Source organism: Onychomys torridus, chromosome 21 (assembly GCF_903995425.1).
Source record: "Onychomys torridus chromosome 21, mOncTor1.1, whole genome shotgun sequence".
NCBI lineage: Eukaryota > Metazoa > Chordata > Mammalia > Rodentia > Cricetidae > Onychomys > Onychomys torridus.
The window spans coordinates 39333104-39339668 of NC_050463.1; positions in this window are offsets into that span (position 1 = coordinate 39333104).

Below are 6565 nucleotides of genomic sequence, written 5' to 3' on the forward strand. Positions count from 1 at the left end.
CTTGTCCACCATCAGGATAAGACAGAAGGATCTGGGAGGAGGGAAGTGGGGGCTCACTGGCCAGCAGTCAAGTCAATCAATATACTCCAGTCTCAGAGGAAGATGTTGTCTCTAAATGACCTTAAACAAAATAAAATATGGAGATCAATAGAGGAGGCTACTGACATTGACCTCTGACCTCCACATACTCATGCAAATGTGCCTTCATCATCATCATTATCTCTCTCTCTCTCTCTCTCTACACACACACACACACACACACACACACACACACACACACACACTTTTTATCTTGGAGATAGACTCTTCCATCATCCTAGAACTTGCCAATTAGACTAGGCTGAGTGACCAGCAAGCCCCAGGGGTCTGCCTGTGTCTGCACTATCAGCACCAGGATCACAAGGGAGCACCTCCAAGCCTGGTGTTTCACATGGGTCCTGGGGATTCAACTCAGGTCCTCACGATGCATGCCAGGCACTTTACCGACTGAGTGATCATCTCCCAGACACTCCCCCATGTGACCACATTCTTAATCAGCAGTTCTCAACACAATCCACCACCACCCCCCTCCCCATTTCCCAAGACTCTCTCAGGGGATCCCAAGGCCAAAATGTCTCCATAATAACATCTTTATTTGCCCTTTTCCCTCTCACTGTCTGCACACACGGAGTTTCCCAGAGGCTATGTGACCTAATATGGCAAGGGATTAGGGCAGCTGTGGACGTGAGAATCGGCTGCCTTCTGCTAATCCAGACACTAAAGGGAGATTTGCAAACACGTAAAATGATGCTAGCTTTGAGATGAACGGGCTTGCTTTAGAAAATTTTCTGAGTGACTCTGTGTGTGTGTGTGTGTGTGTGTGTGTGTGTGTGTGTGTGTGTATACAGAGGCCTGAGAACAACCTCAGGAGTTATCCTCAGGAATATGGATCATCTCCTTGGAAATAGGGCCTCTCACCGGGACCTGGAGCTCACCGATTAGGCTAGGCTGGCGGGCCAGGGAGCCTCCTGTCTCCTGTCTGTTTCTCCAGGACTGGGATGACAAGCATGCATTTGCCATGCCCAGCATCTTTATGTGGGCTCTGTGGACCAAACTGAGATCCTATCCTCTTGCTTGGGAGGCAGATGCTTTGCCAACTGAACCATTCCTCACACACACACACCTTTTCATAAAAATGTTTTACTGCTACAAAATGCCATATTTTAAATGAATTAGCAATTTTTAAAAAATCAGTGCTGGTTCTTAACACGGAGTAAATCTACAGATAGAAGCCACATAAATGCATTGGGACCTTCAGTTGTTTATAAGAATGTAAGTGTGCAATATATATGAAGGGATGCAACCTTCAGCCTAGCAGGAGTCAGAGGTCTCCTGATGCTGGTCTTCTCTGAGGGGCTGACTGAAGCCACAGGGTCAAAGGTCTGACAAGTTTGCAAGATGAATAAAGGCCAGAGGAAGCTTGTTGATGCCTTCGCATGTGGATATTCCACCACACGGACACATGAGGGCGCTCTTACCAGCCTGCAGAATTCTTGTAGCGCTAGAAACAAGGTTGCTGATGGGCGAGTTAGTTTTATTTACTGCAGTAGCAAAGGAAATGTATCTCTTGCCTACAGTGATGTAATTTTCAACTTCTCCATGATCCGTATATTATTAATCAATCCCATACAGGCCCATCCTCCTGGTCTGAGGGCCTCTAGTCCTTAGTCACAACTCAGTGGCCCCTCAGGTGGTATTGGAAAGGCAGGCCATAGAGAACTTGACCATGTTTCCTGAGGTGGTTGCTGACATCTTGACCTCTGGGGACTGATGAGGACGGAAGAATATTTTCATTATGTACAACCCTCTTTGAGCAATAGCCTAGATAACCATTCCCAGCTCTGGCTGGCCCGTGGCAGGCACGCTGCTTTGTGGCATTGTGCTAAACTGTAGATGGTGGCTTTTTATTTCTGTTCCAACACTAGAGTCACCTACACCTGTGCCATCTTTAGCAAATAACCCTACCTAGTGTTCAGTGGGGGGGTCACTGCACGGTTGGCACCTGGGGACACTGGCCTAGCTTCTGTTGCTGGCCTTTCCCATGACATCATGCCAGACTTTCGCCTCCTGGAGACACATCTTTTTACATTTTGAAGGGAATTCTGCATGGTCAGTGAGCTGTTAAGGGACTTAGGTGACGCTAGCATGGTGTAACTATTGTCAACGATGACACTGCAGTCTGGGTACTTATGGAAGGTCCTTCGTTGCTCCTTAGGGGCTGGGGTAAGTCAGGTTTGTAATAGGAGTGGTCTGTTTTAAGTCTTACAGTGCTTCTCAACCTTCCTAACGCTGCAACCCTTTAATGCAGTTCCTCATGTGGTGACCCCTGTGGCGGTTTGAACAGGCATGGCCCCCACAGACTCGCGTTTGAATGCTTGGCCCATAGGGAGTGGCACTTTTAGGAGGTGTGGCCTTCTTGGAGGAAGTGTGTCACTGTGGGGGTGGGCTTTGAGGTCTCAGATGCTCAAGCTATGCCCAGTGTGACACACAGTCTCCTTCTGCTGCCTGTGAACCTAGATGTAGAACTCTCAGCTCCCTCTCCAGCACCGTGTCTGCCTGCATACCGCCATGCTTCCCTCCATGACGATAATGGACTAAACCTCTGAACTGTAAGCCAGCCCCAATTAAATGTTTTCCTTTAGAAGTGTTGCCGTGGTCATGGTGTCTCTTCACAGCAATAGAAACCCTAAGACAACCCCCCCACCATAAAATTATTTTGTTGCTACTTCATAACTGTAATTTTGCTACTGTTATGAATTGTGATGTAAATATCTGATAGGCAGGATATACATGGCCCTCAAGGGGATTGTGACCCACAGGTTGAGAACCATTGCCTTAGTGGTAGGTGAGGGTGATTGTCTTTAAAAAAAAAAAAAAAAGCAGATGGAGGACATTAGGAGGCAGGTGAAAAAAGCTAGGTAAGGAATGATAAAAGCCTGGAGCAGGTGATGGGAGCAGAGAGCAGGTGGTTGAGAAGAAGCCAAAGGATCATGATGGTGCAGGTAACAGAAACAGGTGTCGGGTGGGCAAAAGGCCACAGAATCAATCAATCAATCACACTCTCTCTCTATCTCTATCTCTCTCTTGTTTTTTGGTTTTTTTTTTGTTTTTTTTTTGTTTTTTGTTTGTTTGTTTGTTTGTTTTTGTTTTTGTTTTTTTTGAGACAGGGCTTCTCTGTGTAGCTTTGCGCCTGTCCTGGAACTCACTTGGTAGCCCAGGCTGGCCTCGAACTCACAGAGATCCGCCTGCCTCTGCCTCCCGAGTGCTGGGATTAAAGGTGTTCGCCACCAGCGCCCGGCGAGGAGGCTACAGAATCTTAGGGAGGAGGCCTGACAGTTCATTAGCCAGGAGGAGGGAACGGACTTGAACAGGAACAGCCGGAATAATCTCAGATGCACGGAGGACCGAGGCCCTGTCCTTTAAGATGTCAGTGCCCCAACCTCTCTGTTACTCAGTTTCTGAAGGTGGCACAGGCCGTGAGACCCGTAGCCCCTGAGGGCTGTTTCTGGGCCTCAGTGTAGCCAGCCTTAGGTTTGTTTTGGGGGGAAAAAAGGTGTGGTGTCTCTAAAAGATGCCCAAGCTCACTCGAGAGATGGTGCTAACATCTGGTGTCTTTGAGAGGGGCATAAGGAGAATTTTTCTTTCCCTTGACCCGGAAGGAGATGGCTGGAAGCCTGTGAACCACAGGCAGACTGATCGGGCACCTGGGGCACCTGGAACCTAGATCCCAGGGCCAGCCTTGTTAGATGCTCCTGCGCAAGCGTCACACAGATGCAGACCCACCTGACCTGAAAGACCCGAGCCGGGTTGCCTCCACCAGCAGGTATTCAAACAGTGAGCGGACAGAGAAGTCGAAGGAACCTTTAGATTCTGCAGTCTAGAAGCTTCCAACTAAACTTGAGCTGACAGAGGCTCAGAGTCAGCCAACGTTGGCACTTAGGAGCGCTCAGCCAGGTATGGAGCAGAGCGCATGCGCTGTCCTTCTGCTGAGGGAGAGAAAGGCCGGTCGAGACCAGGAATCAACATTGTTTATTTTTAATTTACTTTTAGTTTTTAATGTTTGATTATTTAGGAGGATTGTATTTATCGACTTATTTATTTGCAAGTATATTTGTGGTGGTTAGAGGATAGCCAACTTGCCAGAATTGCTTCGCTTCTTCCACTCTATGGGTCCTGGGGGACCAACTGAGGTTACTAAGCCGGGGAGGCATAACCTCCAAGGACCATCCCCCCGCAGCCCCCCACCTTGGTTTTGAGAGAGGGGTTCCTACATACAAAGGACACACTTGACTGGCTGAGTGATCTCCCCTGTCTCCGAGTCTGGATGGCCAAACCAACTGGGGCCTTGGCTAGTCACGGGAGCCAGGGGCTGCCTATTGGCTGCAGCCAGCGCCTGTGAGGGCGAGGTAACATTTACAGAAAAAGCTACACTACCTCTGTAGCCCAGACTGGAGAACGGGATTCCTTTTCTCTTCCTGAGACAGCCCACGAGATTTCCCTGGCTCTCCGCCCCTGGGAATCCTCCGCGCTCAGGATGCACCATTTAAAAGTCACTCTTTGGAGACAATTTCTTGAGAACCTTCTCTGTCCCACCCATAATGGTCAGGCGGGGGAAGAAAACCAGCGTGGAAAAAGACAAAACCATGCCTTTAAAGTCTCCGTTTACACACCCTACTTGGGCCAGCTCCCCTAATCCCCTGCAGCTGTCCGGTCTCTGCAGAGCCTGGCCTCCCTTTGGCCACGCCCATCCTGAGAAGTTCAGCGGCTGCTTTCTCTTCCCCCAGGGGTCCATTTTAGAATTTTCTTTCTTGAACCCCCTTCTCGAAGTGGCCCTTCTCAGTCCTCTCCTTTGGCTGCACGCTGGCCTTAAAGCAGTGGTTCTCAACCTGCGGGCCACAACCCCGTGGGCTCTCCTAAGCTCATCAGAAACTCAGATATTTGCATTATGATCATAACAGTAGCAAAATTAGAGTTATGAAGTAGCAATGAAAATAATTTTGTGGTTGTGGGGGGGTCACTACAACATATGGAACTGTATTAAAGGGTCGCAGCATTGGGAAGGTGGAGAACCACAGCATTCAAGGATACAACCCCAGATAGAAAGTAATGGAGATGGGTCTGGGCAGGGGATGGTCAGTTAAACCTTCAGGGTGGTAAGAGGTAGCAGGGGGAAGGAGGCTATTTTAGGCAGCAGTAGCCAGGCAAGGACAGAAAGGCCCGTTTAACTCTGTATAATGTTTCAACACACCCGAACGTCACGTGCAGGCAAACATCACCAGCGGTGTTGCCTCGCCTCTGCACAAGGATTCAACCTCAAGCTGAACCCTCTTAACTAAGTGGGAGAGAGGCTACAATTTCTGATCCCAGCCAGGAAGGCTTCGATTCCCTTGAGGGGAGATCTGTTCCCTGTTTGTTCTCTTTTCCTGTCTCCCTCCCTTCCTGCCTTCTTTCAGAAAGGACCCTAGAGAGTCATTGTCTAAGGTAACCATTGTTCTTCTGGTAAATGAGGAAGCATTAAGGACAGAGAATTACGCTCAGATGTATCTGAACTGTATCTCCAGAGTTAATGGGATTTGTAAGGGTGGGGGGCAGGGGGGGGGGGGGGGGGAGAAGGAAGTGCCTGGAAGCCATGGGGTAGTGATGATCCTGGGCTTCAAGGTTTGCTTGCCCCCCCCCCACCCCAGGTGGCTGATGGTTACCCGGCCAGTGTGTTGCCCTGGACATGTGCTGGGGACTGAGTGGATCGCTTTAGGGTTTAGATGTGAAACATCCCCATAGGCTCATATGTTTGGACACGTCTCCCTCTGCTCGGAAGGCCATTTTGGGAGAGTGTGAAACATCTGGGGAAGGAAGGATGGGTAGTATGGGGGCAATGGGGGCCTGGCTTTTGAGGATGATAGCCCAGCTCGCTTCCAGCCTATACTCTCTCTCCTTTCTAGTCCTCCATCATGTAGCAAGCATGCCTTATGCCCCTGCTGCCACAGGTAGAGGCTGGTGCCGCCACTATGCCTTCCTCACCACGATGGGCTGTGTCACCCCTGAGCCAGAATTAACCCCTCTTCCCTTACGTTGCTTCTATTAGGTATTTGGCTAAAGCGATGAGAAATTTAACTAATATAAGCCCTCTTTAGGAGACTCCAAAAAAATGAATTGAGAAATCAAATTCATAGTGCATGGGGACCTTATGTGGGCAGTGGCTTGGAGTGGGGTTACAGTGTTGTTTTTTTTTTCCTTTTTATGTATACATGTGTGTGGTGTGTTCACGTGTGAGTATTCATGTGCACATATGTGTGGAGTATATATGTACATATGTGCCTGTACGGGCCCAAGGTTGCTGTTAGGAATCTTCTTCAGTCTACCTTATTCTTTGAAGTAGGGTCTTTCAGTCAAACCCAGAGTTCACCAATACAGCTAGGTTCACTAGCCAGCTTGCTGGGATCACCTGTCTCTACCTTCCAAGTTTGGAATTACAGGCTGGTTGACACATCCACTTGGCATTTCCCTGGTTCCTGGGGGTTTGAACTCT